General features: G+C 37.2%; 1 protein-coding gene and 1 pseudogene across 5 annotated transcripts in view; both read right to left on the bottom strand.

The window, feature by feature from the left end:
- CDK13 (cyclin dependent kinase 13) overlaps window positions 1–24002 on the bottom strand; it is a 143632-nt gene that overhangs the window by 60348 nt on the left and 59282 nt on the right. The window lies entirely within an intron of this gene.
- On the bottom strand, window positions 19700–23349 carry LOC118620298 (annotated as a pseudogene).

Below are 24002 nucleotides of genomic sequence, written 5' to 3'. Positions count from 1 at the left end.
GATATAGAGAGACAAATCAGAATGACAATACAACGTATCAAAACTTCTGGGATGCAGTGAAAGTAGTAATAAGAGGGAATTTTATATCATTAAAGGCCTATCTCAAAACACAAGAGAAATCTCAAGTAAACAACCTAACAGTATATCCTAAAGTACTAGAAAAAGAAGAACAAAAGCAAAGTCAGCAGAAGAAAGGAAATAAAAGTCACAGCAGAATTGAATGAAATAAAAAATAAAAAGACTATACAAAAAATTAATACAACAAAGAGCTGATTCTTTGAGAAGATTAATAAAACTGACAAACTCCTCATTCTGGCCAGTTTGGCTCAGCAGCTAGAGAGTTGGCCTGTGGACTGAAGGGTCATGGGTTCGATTCCCAGTCAAGGGCATGTACCTGGGTTGCAGGTTCAATCCCTGGCCTGGTTGGGGTGGTGCGGGAGGCAACCAATTGATGTTATCTCTCACATCTATGTTTCTCTCTCTCTCTCTCCCTCTCCTTTTCTTTCTCTTTAAAATCAGTTTAAAAAATTTATGGTAAAAAAAAAAAAACTTTACCTATAACTTGCTTTACCCATAACAATATTGGCATCACCTAAAAAGCCTTTTTGTTATGTTTACACAACTTTTATTTAGCTTAATCTTAAGCACTCCATTAAATTGTCATCATTTAATGTATCTTGTGCTGTAAGAGTTGGATATGCAATGAGATGTATGTGCAACCTCAATGACATTCTGGGACAAGACAAATGTAATCAGTTAAATTTTAAGAGGAGCATGCCAGTCCAGCCTTTCTTATTCAACAAAAAGGTGTGCTAAATATCAGTGAAGGGAATCCAAGTTGGCAAAGTGGTTGTTACAGAAATAATATGAGGTGATAAAAAAAATTGAATTCATGGAAGTTGGAAAGTTTCTGATTATATTAAATCCAGAACATAATGTAAAATTCCAGTTCACTTTCAGAAAACTCATTTACAACCAGAAACAACATAAAAGCTTTCTGAAGTGAAAAATCATTCCATCCCTGTTACTCCATATATCTATAAAAATGGACAAATCTTACAAATGTATTACATTTGCTAGAAAATCTCATAATAGTAAAGTGACCAAAAAAAATCCCCAAATGAAAACTTTGGTGCCAAGTGGGTATTTGAATATCTGGGAGATCACTTTATATACTATGATTATCTAACTACCTGAAACTAGTTATGTCAACTGTAATTTACAAATAAAATGAATTTAAAAAGCAAACAGAAAAAAAAGGTAAGGTGCCTAAAAACCCAAAGGTGAAATGAACTTAAACACTAATGAATAAGCCTAGTGATAAAAGACCAAGTCAGGAAACAATTATTACATTCACTAAAATAAAATACTAAAGACAAAACATTTAAAAAGAAACGTCAATATAATTTTCCACAGCCTAAATTAGAAATGGTCAGTAATTCTATTAACTTTATGACTCAACATGTTTGGCTGCCAATTCTGACCTGACCTAGAGACACAGAGTAACTTAAATGAAAAAAAGTTTGTATATATTTTTTTCTTTTCCTTTATTGATTTTTGAGAGAGAGGAAGTAAGAGGGGGAGAGAGAGAGAGAAACATCGATGAGAGAGAACACTGATTGGTCGTCTCCTGCATGCCCCCAACTGGGGATAGGGCCCATAACCTGGGCATGTGTCTTGGCCAGGAATCGAACCAGTGACCTCTTAATGCATGGGTCGATGCTCAATCACTGAGCCACACGGGCCAGACAGTTTGTATAATTTTTACTTTGCTTTGCAGAGTAGGTATTTTCCAATCATCTACCATAAAATTCTAGTATCTTCAGATTTCATGTAAAACCAACAAACTGACCTCTGTACAGTTCAACTATCTCCTTCCCTCTTAACAAGGTCCTGAGTTCTGGAAGTGGTACTTTCCTTAGTTTATTTTCTCTTTTTATCATCTTCTAATTTGGGTGCATTTATATTAAGTAGGTTCTTGGTAACTCTTCTCCTAGTGACCAATTCACAGATGTGCAGGCATACACAGATTTGGGCCTATGAGGTGCTGAAGAATGTCCCTGAGAAGCCTTCTTAGACTTCAGAGAGCCACGAGAAGGAAACCACAGCTCTTTCACCAGGTAAGAACTGTCACTCCAACTCATACTACAGACGCATGAATGGCATAACTTGAACTTGGGTGGCTGATTACATCCTTATGCCACTGAATCAACTAACCCTGAAATCTGCCCATTCTCTGGACCTCTTCTTAAGTAAGCTAGTAAGAGTCCCATATGGTTTAAACAATTTTAACTGAATTTTCTTTTACTCTGCTGACATCACTCGGATACAGTGTGGTGGTTATTAATTGTATGTGTCAAATTTGCTAGGCAATAGTGCTCAGTTGTGTGGCCAAAACCAGTGTACATACATATTGCTGTGAAGGTATTTTTTAGGTGTGATTAATATTTATTTTATTTTTTTGGAATGGGGTAATTTTTTTATTATATCAAAGTGTTCTAATGATATCATATGAAGACAGATGATTCAAACAACCTGTATTGAATTTTATTTTTAATACAATTAAAGATTATTTTTAACCTGTTCATAATCACAAACGGAAAATGTGCTTATCTCAGATAAATTATGATGCATAAAGCTCCGTAACAAAAAGCTTGTTTCATTCATATAGCATTGAATGTATTAGTCTACAAATCAGAGATTTTAAGTTGAACAGGCCCTAAAAAACTTCCATATGTTCTAATGAATACATACAATTCGACTAAGTGAAAATGTCTGTACTAGTCTCACAAATCAATAGCATGATAACAAACCACTAATGGCTTTAGTCATTTACCCAAACTCCCTGACCCTTTCCTAGATGAGAAAACAAGTTCAGACAAGCTCAGTGACCTGCCTAAGGACATTCAGCAGTAATATCCCAGTGATCATTTAAAACTTAACAGTCCTTTTTACTTGTTAAGTTTACTTAATCATGTGTAAGTCGTATAAAGATGCCTCCAGGAATATGAACACCTATTTCTCCTATACTTCAAGCAGAGAGTACAAAACCTAGTTGAGTCAAACAAAAACAAGGAAAAGAGGTGGGGAGGGTGGAGATGGGAAAGAATCTATTCAAGAATATTAAGATCTACAGCAAACTGTCAAGAATTTGGAAGACAGATGTCCAGCAAGTGTTCTGAAAGCATTCTAGCTAAGTAGAGTACCTGTTCTAATAAACACGCACATCACTCAGAATACTCTGCGGCTCTCTCTTGTGTGGCAAGATGATAACTGATAAAGGAAGTATGGACAGACCCACATCCTAGATAAAGTTCTTTGCACAGAAGACCCACAGAAGCAAGTGCTGTCAAAAGCATACCAACTACCCCTCTTCCCTTCTAATCACCACCAAATTCCTTCATAAGAGGACTTCACAGAATGTCAGGGGACTTCTAGAATACACCAAGATCCAGTTAACATATTCAATCTGAATGATTTAGGCAGAAAAGACAACTTTTCTTAAGGGCTGCACTAATGTCTTCAAATCTTGACTATACCTTGCCTACTATGGCATCAATTAACACCTAAGGACTTTTGAAGAGAAAATTCCATTATTTCTTTTCTTTCTTGAGCTGTTTTTCCCTCGATTGGAAGATCTGCAGTACTTTGCCTTCATCTGGGCCAGAAAATTGTCCATTTCCTTCTGCAGATCCTTTTGTTCTGTTCTGAATGACTTTCAAGTTATCTTCTTTTTCAAGTCCCAAGTCCTTCCTGCTCATTTTTGCTTCTTTAGCCAATTTCTGACTGAGCCCTCCTTTTCCTAGCATTTATCTTTTGCTTTGATTCTTCAACAAAGGCATTATAGGATGAGACCATTCCAAAATCAACATTTTGCTGAATAATGTATCATATCCTAGTTCCTCTGTGTACTGCACACATAGCATAGAATTCATACCCTTTGAAGTCCAGACAGGCCTGTCTCTTATCAGCCAGCTCTTCTTCAAAACCTTTGTATGTCTTCTGAAAAGCTTAAAAGTCTTCTAGAGATATCTTTTTTATTTTTTTGTTAATCCTTACCTGAGGATGTTTTCCCATTGATTTTTACAGAGAGTGGAAGAGAGGGAGGGAGGGAGAAAGGGAGAAAGAAACATCGATGTGAGTGAGACACATCAATTGGTTGCCTCCCCAAAGTCTCCATCCAGGGCTAGGGATCAAACCTCCAACCAGGTTATGTGCCTTTGACTGGAATGGAACCCACGATCCTTTGATCTTAGGGCAGATGCTCTAACCACTGAGAAAAACAGGTTAGGGCTCTAAAGATATCTTTTTAAAGAGTAGCATCCAATGTCCCCTCGTCCTGATCTTGGTTGAGTACACATCAGAATCCTCATCCACTCTCCCTGCTCACTGTACATTACTCTCTGCTCTCTGTCACTCAGAAGGGATCACACTTTCCTGACAATCGAGAAGCAGCGAGTGGGGTCCTCCTTGTCATCCTTGTCCACCTGGTCTGGGTACACTTGCAGGGACACTTTGTGGTAGTCGAGTGGGACCCTGCCTCTCGAGGCGCACCAACAGTCAGTAAAGGCAGGCAATGATGAACACTTCCTTACACAGCTTCAGCAGCCCCACAGGCAGCAGAGGTGTGGAGCCATGAGATTAACCAATCAATCATAACTAGTCAGATGTGACTAAAGTTTTCACTCTTCTTGAAATCTACTACCTCTAAGCATTCAGAAAAAATTTCTTTTTTAACTTCTGGGTCAACACCATTCCTGATGTCTAATCTCCATATAAATTTAATTAGGGAACTAAAACTAAAATTTAAATTTCCTCAAAACCTCTATCTTCTCTGCTTAATTATAAACATTATATTATTGATGTATATAAGCAATAATAACAATCTACCAACAAGCAATAATAATTGCAAATTTCACTGTGCATTTACTATGAGTAATATTCTAGGATAAGTGTTCCATATGCATTATTTAATTTACTACAACAAATCTATGAGTTAGGTACTATTATACCATTTCCAGATCAGGAAAACAGAGTATGTAATGCTGGAAGAAACAAAGATTCAAACTATATTATTAAGCCACTACACATACTTCCTATTACTAAGTATAGCTTACCACATCTTCCTCAAAGGGACATATTTCTTTTTTTTTTAAATCCTCACCTGAGGATATTTTTTCCATTTATCTTTAGATAAAGTGGAGGGGAGCGAGGGAGGGAGGGAGGGAGGGAGAGAGAGAGAGAAAGAAACATACATCAATGTGAGAGAGACACATCGACTGGTCGCCTCCCGCACCACCCTGACCAGGGTAGGGACGAACTGCAACCAAGGTACATGCCCTTAGCCAGAACTGAACCCGTGATTCTCTGGTCCACAGGCCAACGTTCTAACCATTGAACGAACCGGTCAGGTCAAGGACATATTTCTTATTCAGCTATTTAGGAAATATTGCCTGGTGAAAGCCCCGCCCCCTTCTATTCCCACTTCCCCTTCCCTACTTTCCCACAGATTCATTTTCCTTTAAACTCCTGACGATCCTTTGCCACAGGTTATCTTCCAATGGACACCTATATATTGTGGTTTCTCTGTTCTTTAAACTATGAATTTCAACACACTGTGACCCAGAAAAGGAAGTCATTCGTAATTAAGATTTTTTTTTCCTTGAAAAGCATTATTTGCTATATTTCATTGTGTTGTGGCAGAAATTCGGTCAGCAGGAAGAGACAGGCTGAATGCACCTGGAGGATTAGAAAAGGACTGTTTAATGCGCACAGGTGCTGTCCCAGCAGAGTCATTTCCAAAGGCTGAGCCCCAAGCCTGGGTTCCAGCCGCCTTTTACACATGACAAGCCTCCGGGCAATCGGGGGTTTCAAATCCGCTTTAGTTTAGGCAGTTGGTGGATGTAAAGGAATTACAAAAACCAGGGGCAGGGTCTCTGCACAGCCTAAAGGGGTTGTCTGCACCTGACTTGACTTCTCAAGTGAATATAACTAAAGAACCTTCCTGTATCTTCTACTAATTATGCAAAAACCACAACCATGAAATGTTCATTTAGTTATTATAGTACAGACAACAATCTGTTTTATAAATACTTTTCTCCTCAATTCAACTCAACATTTACTGAGTACTAACATAAGAAACACGTAGAAAACAAGGAAAATAGATGGCTCAATAGGTTTTATGTAAATCGCTCAAAAGAACACTCTTACTATGTAAAAAACGTATTTAAAATCAATTAAGAAAAACACTAACACCCTAATAAAAACGAGCAAAGGACACAAACAGGTATTATATGGATATTATGTAGGTAATTATTAAAAAGATAAAATACAATTTTTACCTATCAAATTGCCAAAGATCAAATAAAATTACTATTAATGCTAGTTGAAATACATGACAAGCACTGTACTATTTTTTTTTAAAGAAAGTAAAAGTGAGTATTTTGGTTTCTTGGCACATTACTTAAGGTCAAGCACCATTTTTGGTCCTAACATACCTCCTCCAGCTTCATTTTCTGTAACAGACCAGCCACTTCCCCCAACAGTTATCCTTCTCAATTACAGCATTTTCATTAGAACACAGAATTATACTGAGTGCTAGCTGGGGTTATTTTTTCTCCTCTTAAATGATAGCTTTATTGAGATCTAATTCACATACCATACGTTCATCCATTTAGTGTACAATTCAATTGGTTTTAATGTTTTCAGTTATTAAACCATAACTACATTGAATTTTTAATATTTTATCACCTCAAAAAAACCTTGTACCCATTAACAGTCAGTCTCCACCTACTACCCCCTCTTCAAGTCTCTGGCAACCACCGATCTACTTTTTGTCTCTATGGATTTGCTTGTTCTGAACATTTTATATAAAGGGACTCATACAATACAGCCTTTTCTTAACTAGCGACTTTCACAGAGCATAACGCTTTTAGAGTTCATCCATATTGTAGCATATATCAGCACTTTATCCTTTTTTTTTCAATTTTTAAAAACTGACAAGCCCTGGCCGGTTTGGCTCAGCGGTTAGAGGGTCAGCCTGCGGTCCAGAGAGACCCAGGTTTGGTTCCCGCTAAGGGCATGTACCTCGGTTGCAGTTTGTCCCCGGCCCTGCATGGGTTGTGCGAGTGGCAACCATTTGATGTGTCCCTTTCACATTGATGTTTCTCTCTCTCTCTCCCTCTCACTCTATCTGAACAAAATATGGAAAATGTCCTCGGGTGAGGATAAAAAGTAAAATAAATAAGTAAAAATAAAAAAATGATGAAATATACATAACAACATTTACTATCTTAACTATTTTTAAATGTGCAGTTAAGTGGCATTAAATACATTCACACTGTTGTGCAACTATCCCTACCATCTATTTACAGAATGCTTTTCATCTTACAAAAATGAAGTCCTATACCTATTAAACAATAATTTCCCATTCCCCCCTCTCTTCACCCCCCTGGTAACCACCATTCTACTTTCGGTCTCTGAATTTCACTACCTCAGGTACCTCAGGTAAGTGGAATCACACAATATTTGTCCTTTTGTAAGTGGCTTATTTCACACAGTATAATCTCTTCAAGGTCCATCCATGTTGTAGCATTTGACCCTTCCTTTTTAAAGCTGAACAACATTCCACTGTATGTATATGCCACATTTTGCTTATCAATTCATCTGTCCAAGGACACTTGGGTTGCTTCCGCCTCCTGGCTATTTTAAGTAATGCTGCTATGAAAACATGGAATACAAATATGTCTCAAAGACGCTGCTTTCAATTCTTTTTACTTATTTTTTCAATTTTTATTAATTTATTTGTTACAGATGTTTCTCCTTTTCAATTCTTTTAGGTATATACCCAGAAATGAAAATGCTGGATCATGTGGTAATTCCACTTTTAATTTTTGAAGAATCGTCGTATCATTTTCCACAGCAGCTATACCACTGTACATTCCCACTGGCAAAAAGAATCAGGGCTTCAGTTTCTCCACATCCTTGCAATCACTTGTTATTTTCTACTGTTGCTTTTATTTTTATTTTGGATAGTCACTTTAAGGTTATGAAGTAGTAACTCATTGCGGGTCTGATTTGCATATCTCGAGGTTAGTGATTTTGAACATCTTTTCATGTGCTTAATGTCCATTCAAGTCCTTTGCTCTTTTATTGTTGTTGACTTATAAGAGTTCTTTATATAAACTGGACATGAACCCTTCCTTATCAGATACATGATTAGCAAATTATTTTCTCCAATATCATGGGTTGCTTTTTTATTCTGTTCATGTCCACTGATGCAAAACATATTTTACTTTTGATGTAGCCCAATTTATCTATTTTGTTTTTATTTTTTTCAAATTATTTTTGTTACAGATGTTTCTCCTCCCCCCCTCTGATACCCCCTCCCCCACCCTCCTATTTTGTTCTTATTGCCTGTGCTTTTATAGTGTCATACCTAAGAAACCACTGTCACAAAGTATCCCCCTTTGTTTTCTTATAAAAGTTTTCTAGTTTTAGCTTCCATGTCTAGGTCTTTGATCCATTTTAAGTTAATTTTTATATATAATGTTAGGTGAGGGTCCAACTTCATTGTTTTGCATGTGCATATCCCATTTCCCAACACCATCTGTTGAAAAGACTACCTTTCTCCATTGAATGTTTTAGCACTCTTGTTAAAAAAATTTGACTGTATACATAACAGCCTACTTTTTGGGCTTTCTATTCTGTTCCATTAGTCTATATATCTGTCTTTATGCCAGCACTACACTGTTTTATTACTGTAGCTTTGTAGCAAGTTTTGAAACCAGGAAATAAGAGACTTCCAACTTTGTTCTTTTTTAAGACTGCTTTGGCAACTGGGAGTACTTTGGGATTCCATATAAATTTTATGACGAATTGTTCTATTTCTCCAAAAACCATTGTTGGGATTTTCATAGGAATTGCACTGAATCTATAGATGGCTTCGGGTAGTATTAACATCTTAACAACATTAAGTCTTCTAATCCATGAATAGAGATGTCTTTCATTTACTGATGTCTTCTTTCAGCACTGTTTTGCAATTTTCAGTGCACAAGTCTTTCCTCTCCTTAGTTAATTTATTCCTAAGTATTTTATTATTTTGATGTCACTGTAAATAGAACTGTTATCTTCATTCCTTTTCAGATTGTTCACTGTTAACAGTACAGAAACACAACTAATTTTTGTATGTTGATTTTGTGCCCTGCTACTTTGCTGAATTTATATATTAATTCTCACCTTTGCGTGTGTGTGAAATCTTTAGGATTTTCTACATATAAGATCATGTTATCAATGAATAGAGATAATTTTCTTTCCTTTCCAACTTGAATGTTTTTATTTCTTTTTCTTGCTTAAATGCTCTATGCCAAAAAATAATGAAAACAGGTATCCTTTTCTACCTCATTTTAGAAGAAATGCTTATTTTAGATTTTCACCATTGAGTATGATGTTAGCTGTGGACTTCTCACATATGGCCATTAATATTTGATGCTGTTTCCTTCTATTCCTAATCTGCTGACTGATTTTTATCATGAAAGGGAGTTGAAATATGCCAAATGCTTTTTCTGCCATCTAATGAGATGATCATGTGATTTGGCCCTTAATTCTGCTAATGTAGTATATAGACTACATTGGTTGATTTTCTTATGTTGAACCATATTTGCATTTCAAAAATCTCACTTGATCAAAGTGTATAATCCCTTTAGTAAACTGCTAAATTCACTTGCAAGTATTTTCTGAGAATTTCTGCATAAATATTCATCAAAAATATTACTGTGTGTATTTGTCTTGTGGTGTCTTTGCCTGGGTTTGGTGTCAGAGTAATGGTAACCTTACAGAATGTGCTTCCTACTGTTCAAATGTTTTGGAAGAAATGAAATAGCACTGGTGTAAATTCTTCTTTAAATGTTTCAAAGAATGCACCAATACAGCCATCTGGTTCAGGAATTTTTTCTGTTGGAGATATTTTATTATAGGTTCACCTCCTTACTAGTAATAAGTCTGTTCAGATTTTCTCAATCTTCATAATTCTTGGCAGGTTGTTTGCTCCTACGAACTTTCCCATTTAATCCAATTAAAAGATTTTTTCATTATTGAGATTACAGAGAAGGAAGAGCGAGAGAGAGATAAGAACATCAATGAGAGAGAACATCAACTGGCTACCTCCTGCATGCCCCCCACTGGGGATCAAGCCCACAACCTGGGCATGTGCCCTGGCTGGGAATCGAACCGGCAATCTCTTGGTGCATGGGTTGATGCTCAACCACTGAGCCACACCAGCTGGGCCCAATTTGTTTTTTGTTTTTTTTGTTAGTCCTCACCTGAGGATATTTTTCCATTGATTTTTGGGGGGTGAAGGGGTAGAGTGGAAAAGACGGAGGGAGAGATAAAGAAACATTGATGTGAGAGACACACGTCAATTGGTTGCCTCTCACATGACTCCGACCAAGGTCCAGGATCAAACCCGCAACCCAGGAACGTGCCCTTGACCAGTAATAGAACCCGAAACCCCTCCAACCTCGGGCTGATGCTCTTACTGCTGAGCCAAACCAGCTAAGGCCATTTTATCCAACTGGTTGACTTGAGTAGTTCATTTATTTTTATGACAGAATAACATTCCACCATATGGACACACAGGTTTCCCCAACTATCTGAAAGTAGAGAATCCCTATAAAACCTTTTATAAGCCAATGGTGTGAAGCAGAGTATCCTCCCACTTTTCAAAAGTTTGTGTGTTATCACTTCACTTTTATGCAAAACCTGCATTAGTATGGTAATGGCTTATTATGTGAAACTGAACATGCTCTTCAGATTTCTTTCCATTAGCAGAAACAGGTACTAATGTAGGTCTTTCATAAAAGCAAAGTAGCACAACAGAAACATTCAGAAAGCAGGGGATACCTGTACCAGATTTTATCTATTCATCAGTTGGACATTCAGGCTGTTTGCACTTTGGGGCTATTATGAATTATCCTTCCATGATAATTGGTATACAAATATGCGGACTGGCACACACGTTTTTGTGTAGACATTATGTTTTATATTTCTCTTGGATATATCCCTAGGAATAGAAGTTCTAGGTCATGTGGTAACCCTATGATTAATATTTTGAGAAAATGCCAGACTGTTTTCAAATATGGCAGTACCATTTTACAAACCCATCTATAATCTATGTATGTCTTCCAATCTCTCTACATTTCCTCTAATAGTTATTTTCTTTTTATTATGAACTTCTTATAGTCTAAAGAATGTGTAGAATTGGTATCTCATTGTGGTTTTGATTTGCATTCTCCTAATTACTATGATGTTGAACATCTTTTCAAGTGCTTGTTGGCTATTAAGGTCTTCTACTTAGGTTTTAAAAAGGTTTCCTTTTTTAAAGAATATTTTTCAAAGATTTTTTTTTTAGAGAGAGTAAGGGAGAGAAACATTATTTGGCGGCCTCATGCATGCCTCCACTGAGGATCAAGCCTGCAACCCGGGCATGTGCCCTGACCAGGAATTGAACCAGGACCTCTCAGTCCATAAGACAGCACTCAATTCACTGAGCCACATCGGCCAGGCAAGGTTTTCTTTTTTTTTTTTTTTTATCCTCACCCGAGGATACTTTTCCATTTTTTGTACAGATAGAGTGGGAGGGAGAGAGAGGAAGGGAGAGAGAGAAACATCGACGTGAAGGGACACATCGAGTGGCTGCCACTCGCATGACCAACCAGGGCCGGGGACAAACTGCAACCGAAGTACGTGCCCTTAGCGGGAACCGAACCCTGGTCTCTCCGGACCGCAGGCCGACGCTCTAACCGCTGAGCCAAACTGGCCAGGGCAAGGTTTTCTTTTTTAAATTTAGTTTTAAGAGTTCTTTATACTGTTAACCCTGGAACACATGGGACCAAACTACATAGGTCAATTTATACAGGGATTTTTTTTTTCAATAAATACTTATATTGTTTTAAATTTGCAGTTGTGGATGGCTGACTATATTATGTCAGGGCACTGAATTACACTATTTTATACAGTGTTAGACTAAGCATCCATAAATTTTGGTATCCAAGGGGGATCCTGGAACCAATCCCCTACAGATATGGGACAACGTAAGTTTTTAGGGAGTCAGAAATTATGTGTGGCTCTGGCCAGTTTTTCTCAGTGGGTAGAACGTTGGCCCACAGACCAAAGGGTTGAGGGTTCAACTGCCGGTCAAGGGCACGTGCCTGGGTTGCAGGTTCGATCCCTGGTTGGGGTTGTGCAGAAGGAAGCCAACTGATGTCTCTCTCTCACATCGGAGCCTATCCAAAAAAGAAAAAGAAAGAAAATCAGCCCTGATAGGTTGGGCTCAGACAGTTAGAGCATCAGCCTGCAGACCAAAGGGTCACAAGTTTGATTCTGGTCAAGTGCACATACCTGGGTTGCAGGTTTGATTCCCGGCCCCAGTAGGGGTCATGTAGAAGACAACCAATCAATGTGTCTCTCTCCCACTGATGTTTCTCTCTCTCTCTCCACCCCCTTGCCTTACTTCCACTCTCTCTAAAAAAATAAAAATAAAAAATATCAATGGAAATCCTCAGGTGAGGATTAAAAAAATATATATTGTGTAAATTTTGTATTGTGTATGGGGTTGGTGCCCCTAACCCCCTCACTGTTCATGAGTCAACTGTACATTCTAGACACGTCCTTTTAACATGATTTACAAATATTTTCTCCCATTTGATGAGTTGTGTCTTCACTTTCTTAGTAGCGTCCACTAACGTACAAAAGTTTTTAATTTTGATGAAGTCCGATATAACTATATTTTGGATCAATAATCTTTATTGCTTCTTTTTAAAATGGCACAACTACGAAGGCTTTGGCTAATCCAAGGCCACAAAGATTTACTCATATCTTCTTGTGAGAGTTTTACAATTTTAGCTCTTATAATCAGGTCACTGATCCATCTTGAGTTAATTATTGTGCACGATGTAAGAAAGGGGTTCAATTTCCTTCCTTTGCATGTGGTCTCCAGTTGACCCCGCACTGATTGTTGAAAGAGCTATTTTCCATGGAATTGTCCTGGTTTATTTGTTGAAAATCAACTGACCATAAATGTAAGGGTTTATTTCTAGACTCTCAATTCTGTTTCACTGATCTATATGTTAATCCTAATGCCAGCACCACAGTCTTGATCATTCTAGCTTTGTAGTAAGCTCTGAAATGAAGAAGTATGAGTCCTCTTTGTTTAAAAACTTTTTTGGCCCTGGCAGGTGTGGTTTAGTGGTTAAAGACTAGGCCCGCATACCAAATGGTGACAGGTTTGATTCCTGGCCAAGGGCACCTACTGGGTTGCAGGTTTAATCCCCGGGCGCAAGTTGGGGAATGTTGGGGAGGCAACCAATCAATGTGTCTCTCTGACATCGATGCTTCTTTCTCTCTCTTGGGGCATGTTGGGGAGGCAACCAATGTGTCTCTCTGACATCGATGCTTGTTTCTCTCTCTCTCTCTCTTTCCCTCCCTCCCTCCCTCCCTCCCCCCTTCTCTAAATATCAATGGAAAAATATCCTTGGGTGAAGATTAACAAAAAACAAGCAAACAAAGAAAAAATGGGGGGGGGGCGCTATTTTACCTCTGAGTTTACATATGAATTTTAGGATCAGCTTGTCAGTTTATAAAATGACGCCAACTGGGATTTTGACAGAGATTGGACTGAATATATAGATCACTTTGGGGAATATTGCCACCTTACCATGAAGTCAGTTGATCCATGAACATAAATGGCCATTTATTTAGATACCCGATTTCATTCAATGATGTTTTGTAGTTTTAAAAGCACAGGTCCCTTACACTATTCTTTTGTCAATTTATTCCTAAATATTTATTTTTTAAGACTATTATAAACTGTTTAATTTTGCTTTGGATTACTCATCATTAGTATATAGTAAAGTATAACAGATTTCTGTATACAATTCTTATATCCTGCCACCTTGCTGAACTTATTAGTTCTAAGAGTTTTTTAAAAGGATTTCATAGGATTTTCTATATTGTGTATACACACACACATATACATATACACAGACACAAACTAATTAAAAAGTTTTACTTCTTCCTTTTATATCTGGTTACCTTTTATTAAATTCCATTTTCTTGCCTAATTTCCCTGGCAATGTTGAACACAGTCGTGAGAGCAGACATCCTTTTCACCTTTATCAGGTGAGCAGTTCCCTTCTATTCCTAATTTGTTCTATTCTCGCCCTATATTTGAGAATGTAAATTGGTACAACTTTTCTGGAAAACTTGGTGATATGTGTATTCAAAGTTCAAATGCTTTGATCTAGGTATTTCTATTTCTATTAATCTATTTAAGGAAATATTCAGATGTAGATAAAAAGTTTATGCACAGCCCTGGACAGTTTGCTTCGTGGTTAGAGCGTCGGCCCACAGACTAGAGAGTCCCAGGTTTGGTTCCCACTAAGGGCACGTACTTCAGTTGCAGTTTGTCCCCGGCCCCAGTTGGGATAGTATGGGTGACAGCCAGTCAATGTGTCTCTCTCACATTGATGTTTCTCTCTCTCTCTCTTGCCCCCCTCTCTCCTTCCCGCTCCATCTGAAGATATGCAAAAATGTCCTCGGGTGAGGATAAAAAAAAAAAGTTTATGCAAAAGGACAATGAAATGAAAGGAAATTGGTTCCAAAGTCTATAGACTCACTGACTACAAGGGTTGATAAGATATGGCTTCCTTGCCCTGGCAGGTTTGGCTCAGCAGTTGGAGCATTGGACTGAGGACCAGGGAGTCCCGGGTTCAGTTTCCGCTAGGAGCACGTACCAAAAAACAAACAAACAAGATATTGTTTCCTTAATTCCAGGACCACTGTGACTCACTACGTAATTTCTAACCAAACCTGTAATTCAAAGTTGGTCAGGACTTTTCCTAATAGATAAAAGTCCCTTCTTTGGTTATAGGTATATGAATAGCTGCACATCACCGTTATTTCCCCAGTGTAAAATTTCAATTTAGGAAATGGTAGTTAAATGCCTAAATATGCAACAATGGAGGAATAAAAATATGGTTCATTCCAGTGATAAATTATGCCAATTAAAAAAAGCATATTATTAATGAAAGTAGAACCTCAACATAAATAAGTGAGAAAAAAACACACAGGGAAAAGATACAGAAAAATAATACTGGTAAGATATGGGTCATTTCATTTTCCAAATTTATAAAAATAAACATTACTTTTATAATCAATTAAAGAAAGCCTATATGTTAACATTTTCCTTTATCCTCCTCAGCCCCACTCAAAAAGTTACTAGCTCTATACAGCAGTGGTTTTCAACCTTTTCCATTTCATAGCCCACATAAACTAATTATTAAAATTCTATAGCACAGCCCCAATTTTTTTTAAAATTTTAATTATTTATTTATTTTATCCTCACCCGAGGACATTTTTCGATACTTTTTTCAGATAGAGGGAGAGGGAGAGAGAGAGAGAGAGAGAGAAACATTGACGTGAAAGCAACACATCAAGTGGCTGCCACCCACATGACCCAACCAGGGCTGGGGACAAACTGCAACCAAGGTACGTGCCCTTAGCGGGAACCGAACCCGGGTCTCTCCGGACCGCAGGCCGATGTTCTAACCGCTGAGCCAAATGGGCCAGAGCCAATTTTTTTTTTTTAATCTGACCCCAAAAATAGGTATACTTTTTCAAAAATATGTTTTTACTGATTTTGGAGAAAGGAGAGGGAGGGGGAGGGGGAGGGGGAGAGGGGAGGGGGAGAGGGGAGAGGGAGAGGGAGAGGGAGAGGGAAATATCAATGTGAGAAACATTGATCAGCTGCTTCCTGCATGCCCCCTACTGGGGATCAAGCCCACAACCCGGCATGTGCCCTGACTGGAAATCTAATAGGCTACCTTTTAAGGTGCATGGGATGATGCTCAACCAACTGAGTCACAACACTCAAAGCAAAAATAGTTAAAAATTTGATTCATTCAACCTCTGAAGGCTATTGTTAACTTGGCTGTTGTCATTTTTTACTTGACAATCTAAGGGAAAGGAGGTCAGTGCCCCTGACTAAGTAATCAGGTACTGCAGGTTTTAAAAATTCTTACAACACAATACAGGCAGCCCCAGCAGGTAAAAAATTTAAACTACCAAGTGACTTTCAATCCTGCATCAATATGTGGCTAGAGGCTCAATGTAACAGGAAAATTTTATTCTTAATAAAATAACCTGCAAGTTCATTCCCCTTTTTTTAAAAAAAAAAAATTTCTTTTTTGATTTTAGAGAGGAAGGGAGAGGGAGAAAGAGATATAAAAACATTGATGAGTGAGAACATCAATTGGCCAACTCCTGCATGGCCCCCACTACGGACCGGGCCCACAATCTGAGCATGTGCCCTGACCAGGAATCTAACCGGCAACCTCTTGGTGCATGAGTTGACACTCAACCAGTTAGCCACACTAACAAGGCAAAGTTCATTCCTTTGAAAGGTGAAAAAAAAGTGAAGATCGTTTATAGTTGGTAGGAACAGACTCCTTAGCAAAGTTCTCTTGTTTATTTGGTAGGTTGCACAGACTATAGTATTTAAATTGTTTTCACTTCTTTTGAAACTCAACACCTACAACTAAAATTCCAACAACTATATACTGAGTTAATTACAAGAAAAAACTTCTGAACAGAAATAAGTTCGTCATTCACATATTAGTCTGATTTGCATCTAGTAAGTACTGATACTTCTGGTTCCCAGAAACTAGCTTTAGTCAGGGATCAGATGTTAATTTTTAAAATCCCAACACTACACTAGAAGTTGATGATTTCATATAAATGTTCTACAGCTGCCCTATCAAAAATGCAGCCAGTAGCCAAGTACACTTGAAAGAAACTGAACTTGTAGCTAAGAAATTGAACTTGCCCACATCTAGGACCTAGTATGATAAATATTTTTCAACTACGGAGCACTGGAGATGTGGCTAACGCAACTAAGGAACTGAACTTGCCCAGGTCTAGGTAGTACAATAAACATCGGTGTAGTTAAAGAATGAACAAGTCAAACAATAACATTTCCTTTACAAAACTTACCAGATTATCAGGAGTTCTACACTGTGGAAATGAGTTCAGATTTTTAAGAAAATGAGATAGGGAAGGTAATTTTAAAGCAAAATATTATTTAGAGACCTGGCCAGTTTGGCTCAGTGGTTAGAGTGTTAGCCTGCGGAACAAAGAGTTGTGGGTTCATTATAGTCAAGGGCACATACCTCAGTTGCGGCTCCATCCTGGCCCTGGTTGTGTAGTGCAGGAGGCAACTAATCGATGTATCTCTCTCACATCGATGTTTCTCTCTCTCTCTCTCCCTCCCCGCCTCCCTCCGTCCCTCCTTCCCACTCTAAAGATCATTGAAAAAATATCCTTGGGTGAGGATTTAAAAAGAAAAAAAATTTTTTTAGGGAATATACCAATCTCTCATTGCCTCATAAAACAAATTATGACAGATATGAATTATACCTATCCAAATTGCACCCACCTTTAACATTATACCTATTTCACAGACCCTCCCCATTTCTGCGTTTCATTCATTCATTTACTCAAAATTTAATAGTAATTCACTGTGTGCTGCACACTGTGAATATTAAGTAGAATAACATTCAATCTCTGCTCTCAGATATTTCAAAAGAAGTATGATATGAAAACATAATGAATGACAAGATGAAATAGAAAATACTATAACAAAGCTCTGTATAATATGAAATGCAAATACAGGGGAGTACAATGTGGGAATTAGAGACTACAGAGAAAGTAACATTTGAGAATTCCTCCCTCAACCATGTAGTAACATCTTGCCACAAGCATTCACTATAGAGTACTGTTTTCTTAATTTTTAGGAAAATTTCAAATTAAAAGATTACTCAAATTCCCACATTAAACAAATACTAATATTGGAAGTATTATAGCTAACTTAGTTTGTGTGTAGCATTTATATTACTACTTGTTTTGGGTTTTCTAGTATAATACATTAAATTTAAATATTAAAATATTATTTTGTTGGAGTGATACTATTTCATTGTTTTTTAAATCTGAATACTGAAGTATTTACTTTTTAAGATGGAGATTAATGACTCATATTCTTATTTTATATTGCACATAACTGCAAAACAAAAAGTCGTCTCTATCTAGATAATTATAAACTGCATTGAAATTTTTAAGTAAATATTAAACTCATTCAGAAAGTATTTTTTTTATAAATTCATATAATCTTAAGTGAGGAAAAAATACAGAAAAGCCTCTATTGCAAGATAATTCACATGCTAGTTCAAAAACAGTGAAATAAGAACATGAGAATACGAAAATTAATACAAATAATTGCATTCCACTCTCCTTCCATATTTGAAGAAACAAAAGAACTAGAGGTACAAAATACTTTCTATGAAACAAACCTCCCCCTTCCTAACAAAAAGATAAAAAACAAACAAAAAGGTTCAATATCCTGTCAAAGTTATTAAAAAAGAGATGACTCCCTAAAGATGAAAAGAAGAAAAAAATTAGAATTAGTTTATCTCTCCTCCATTTTCCCTTATTGTTGCAGAAAAAAAGTCCTTCAAATTAGAATTAGTTTATCTCCCTCCATTTCCCCTTACTGTTGCAGAAAAAAAGTCCTTCAGCATTTCTAAATTTTTGTACAAAAATACACCCATGATTTGGTGATAACGTTTTTTTTTAATTCTCACCGGAGGACATTTTTGTATTTATCTTCAGATAGAGCAGCAGGATGAGAGGAAGAAAGAGACAGAGACAGAGACATCAATGTGAGAGAGGCACACAGACTGGTTGCAACCCACACAACCCCAACCAGGGCCAGGGACAAACTGCAACCAAGGCACGTCCCTTAGCGCAGTGGTTCTCAACCTTCCTAATGCCGCGACCCTTTAATACAGTTCCTCATGTTGTATGGGGGCGTATCTGCATGTGGGCGGACCTACCTGGAGACGGAGCAATGTCTCGGTTCCTAAGACCATCGGAAATATGTGTTTTCTGATGGTCTGAGGCAGCCCCTGTGAAAGGGTCGTTCGACCCCCAAAGGGGTTGCGACCCACAGGTTGAGAACTGCTGCCTTAGTGGGACCCAAACCTGGGACTCTCTGTTCCACGGGCCAACACTAACCGCTAAGCCAGACCAGCCAGGGCAGTGATATCATTTTTTTTTAAATTCTCAACTGAAGATATTTTTTCCATTGATTTTTTTAGAGAGTGGAAGGAAGGGAGGGAGGGAGAGAGAAACATCAATGTGAGAGGGACACATTGATTGGTGACCTCCTGAACAACTCTAACTGGGGCCAGGAATTGGACCTGCAACCCAGGTACTGGCCCTTGACAGAAAATTGAATCCAAGACCTGTTGGTCCTTGGGCCAACGCTCTAACTGCTAAGCCAAACTGGCCAGGGCTGGTGATATAATTTAACCATGTTTTAATAAGGACAATGATTTCTTTTTTAAGACCAAATAATATTTTTTCAATTTTTCATAATTTTTTTTCATTTTTAAGTAGAGCCAAATTTTAAAAAAGTATTTTAAGCTGCTATTCCTTTTTTTAAAACCAGGGTAATAAATATTATTTATAACTTCTTTAAATTTACATAGTACTTCAACATATTAATACTTTGTGAACTGCTAAATAGCAAATACATTTACAGTATTACTGGTCACCAAATTGGAGAGGGAAAGGAAACCTTAGGCAAATGTTATCATTAAGGAAGTATTGATATCTGTCTCCTCAAATGTCTCACAACTCTGGAATGTCCACTGTGATGAACATGTGTCAGCACTAAATTCTCACACGTTCTTCATTTTCTGATTCAATTGGTGAACTGGGAGTATGAAGTTGGTCATAAACATTGTGCCTCCCCTCACCTAACCAAAACTTGAAGCAATCACATCCACTGCCAGGCCAGCTATAGCCTTGGCTTCTCTGAAGCAGCCAACTGAATATTGACTTCAACAAGATCCAATACTAATAGCAACACTGTATTGTGTATTTCCTCAGTAATATACATGCATGCTTTCTTGATAGGTTAGTCCCCCTACAACAGGAGTTCCTATGGCTGGAGCCAGTACAGGGTCAAAAGCATCAATATCAAACTTCAGATGGAATGGCCTTTGATTTTTGCCAATCAGCAAACCAAATGTCTGTTTCATTACCTTCTGGATACCAAGTCGGTCTATCTCCCATGGAAAAATACTGGGTATCCTAATTCTTTAATATATTCAGAAGGGTCCACATCTCTTAGAACAATATACACGATACTTGAGTAAGAGGTATAAGGTTATATCCAGAAAAATCCTGGAGCTGTGGTACCTTGTCCTGTTAATTCTCTGAGGAGATATAAAACTGGCTGTTCATAGAGATTTCCAGGTGCAGTGGTGAGGGGTGTACTGATATCAATGTGGGCATCAACCAAGATCACATAAAGATCTGGGCAATACTGGGCATCACCACTAATAGTACCAATTATCAAGATGTGATCTCCTCTCATGGTAGCCACCTGACATGGCCCTACTACCTCAACCAGTTCCCAGTTTGCAAGGCCCACTGAGTGAGGATTCACTATCAGACTGTTATAGAGGTCATCTTTGGGGACTAGAGTGTAACTCAAATCTCCAAAGTCTTTTAGGCAGTAGCCCAAATTGAAGAACCTTTTAATCAATCCAGCTTCTCTTACAGCTGCAGGACCATATTCTACTCCTTTTCTTTTCTGTCCCTGTAGGAAAGGGGGGCACCTGAGCACAGCCACAGAGCAGACAGACTTTTGCAGGATGAAATGCACTTATGTCTAGAGAAACAAGTGGCTCCTTCTTAGGAATAAGATGGGTAGCGCAAGACATTGCCAAGTGAGAGCTTATGATGCCATTCTTATACAGCCAACGGCTTGTGTTATAATAATGCAAATGTTTATATTTTTATAAGTTTATTTTTTCTTGATTTTGTTGTTTATAATTTTCATATTAAAATTCTTTTACATATTTAGTTTCACTTTAAAGAATTTTAAGAATTCTCAATACAACTAAATCAAAGTTCCCGTACTGCTTCTGTTCTACTATGGCAATCACAATTAGTACAATGTCACACCGCTAGAATAGTCAGAATTAGAATCCAAGGACTCCAAATCTTGTTACCAAATCGTTTTCACCAAATCATGTTACCTCATCATGGTTCCCATCAAAATGAATAGATTTATTTAAAAAGAATTATCACCTGATACCTGTTAGAATGTCTATTATCAAAAAGGAAAGAAATAACAAGTGTTGATGGCGATATACATAAAAGAGAATCCTTGTGCATGTTGGTGGTAATGTAAAATTGGTGTAGTCACTATGGAAAACAGTATGGAGGTTCCTCAAAAATTTAAAAAAAGAAGTACCATATAATCCAGCAATCCTACTCCTGGGTATTTATCCAAAGGAAACAAAAACAATAACTTAAAAAGATATACAATGGAAAACTATTCAGTCATAAGAAAGAAGGAAATCTTGACATTTGCTATAACATAGATGGACTTGAGGGCATTATGTCAAGTTAAAGACTGTTGGTTGCGCCCTGGCCAGTTCGGCTCAGCGGTTGGAATATTGGCCTGCGGTCTGGAGAGACCCGGGTTCGGTTCCCGCTAGGGGCGCGTACCTCGGTTGCAGTCTGTCCCCGGCCTGGTTGGTCGTGCGGGTGGCAACCACTCCATGTGTCCCTTTCACATCGATGTTTTTCTCTCTCTCTCTCCCTCCTACTCTATCTGAACAAAATGTCAAAAAATGTCCTCAGGTGAGGATAAAAAAAAAAAAGACTGTTGGTTGCCATCGGAGTAGGAATGTGGGGCAGGTGAAATGAGTGAAGATGGTCAAAAGGAACAAACTTCCAGCTATAAAATAAATAAATTATGAGGATTTAATGTTTAGCATGGTGTGCATTTGAAAGTTGCTAAGAGAGTCAATTTAAAAAGTTCTCATCATAAGAAAAAAAATTCTGGCTTGCGGCAATGGACATTAACTAGATTTATTGTGATCATTTCACAATATATACAAATATCAAATTGTTGCTGAAACTAATATAATGCTACATGTCGATTGTATCTCAATAAAATCATCTTGAAAAGGGATTATCTTTTAAATTTTATACTCCCTTACATACCCTAATACATTTAACTAATACCTAGAACCTAAATTAACTTCTCACGTAATAACACATTTTCTTACTTATTGTATCTCATACAATTACAAACAGAATTATGGTGGGGAAAAATTAAGATGAGGGTACAAATACACGAAAATCTATGATTTGTAAAATACATATTTATAAAATACAATTTGCACTATCAAGCAAACAAAACAAAACAACAGACTTCAGGGAATTTATAATCTGTTAAGGAAGATAAATATGACCACAAATATAATACATAGAAACTATAAATACTTTATAGGTTCAAAGATAAGTAGACTTTTAAAAAATATTAATGTATTGACAGGATTATAATAAGTAGAAATCATTTATTCATTCAGCAATTAGCTATTCTGTACCTTCTCCAGTCAAGTCACTGAGCTACGCAGGGGTTATAAAAGCGAATCAAACAGATATAATTCCCATCCTCATGTGAAAAAAACAGATAAATGCAATTATTCTGAGAAAGTTATGAAGAAAAAGACTAGCTAAGTAGAAAATGGAAAAATTGATCAGGTAAGGCCTTACTAACAAATAAAGCAACATTCAGGTTGAGACCTAGTGGATGAGAAGTGAGCCTTTTAAATCAGGTGCATGCATGTTTATGTGTATGTATGTGCTGTGTGTGTGCTGGGAATGGAGATGTTTAAGTCCAGGGAAGCATGTTTAAAACACAGAAGTGCACTGGCATATGTGACAATTCAAAAGACCAATGTGACTGAAGTTTGGTGAGCAATCAGAAAATGGGCATAGATGCAATTGGATAGGCAGGTGGTGTGATCCCACAGATCACAGAAACAGGAGATTCAGGGTATGATGAAGGAAAAGCAAATATATTGATTTGGCTATAGTACGAGGATAATAAAAAACATTTTCCCACAACCCTTAGGTATAAAATTTTAATTTAATTCTTACTATACAGTAAGAAGTAATATTTCCCTTTCAAGAATGAAGGAATAACTGGCTGGGGATAAAGACCTTGCACTGCTAATAAGCTATGTCACAAATCCCAGACACACTAGCCTAAGTCAAACCAGTATCCTTTCAACTACATAGTAAGAAGTAATAAAAAAAAAAAGTTAAAAATACAAAGTGGGTTAAAAGTAAGGCTAAGGAATATGGGCTTTATTATGGACAAAAACTAAAGGAAGTGACAATGATTAAAAAGATAATACTGATGATCTCCATTGTGTGTAAGAATACTTTCAAACAGAAACTGCTTTATGCAGAACAATTGCCATATATTATATCAATCATTTCACTGTGTTCCCCAGAATAAGGCTGTGTATGTGTGGTTGAGGACAGATGGAGGCTAAGTACCATGCTCAATCAGAACATACTCACTTTAATCTGCTTTATGTTAGATTTAATTTGAAAAAAAATTCTACTCTTCAAAAACCACAGATTATAAAGACAGCAACATTGGCTCCAAAATCTTACTCTGAAGATCTAAAACCTACTGCAATAGAGCTTTTCTTTCACCCATCATGTGCCCTAATGATAATTATTTAATAAACACACCAATTTCTTTTCAGTGTTTCTGCTAAAAGCCAATCATGTACTAGATGCAGTTTATTCAATGCAATTTCAGGTAAGATTTTTGACTCTACACTTTTAGAATTAATATGTACGCCTACCATAAAGTTTCTTTGTATATTAAGGCATTATAACATTAAAATTGTAAGGAAAATATATTCTAATACTACTATAAACTGTTTCTCAATCCCTAAAAAATGAAGACAAAAAATTATACACTGATGCTCAAAAAACCAACTACTACCAGTGAATACTTTATGTATAATACTGATAAATATATTCTGACATTTACTTGGATGACTCAA

This window comes from Molossus molossus, unplaced genomic scaffold, assembly GCF_014108415.1.
Source record: "Molossus molossus isolate mMolMol1 unplaced genomic scaffold, mMolMol1.p scaffold_m16_p_7, whole genome shotgun sequence".
Classification (NCBI taxonomy): domain Eukaryota; kingdom Metazoa; phylum Chordata; class Mammalia; order Chiroptera; family Molossidae; genus Molossus; species Molossus molossus.
Note: the sequence above shows the minus strand (reverse complement) of the source record. Positions and strands in the feature narration are given on the sequence as shown.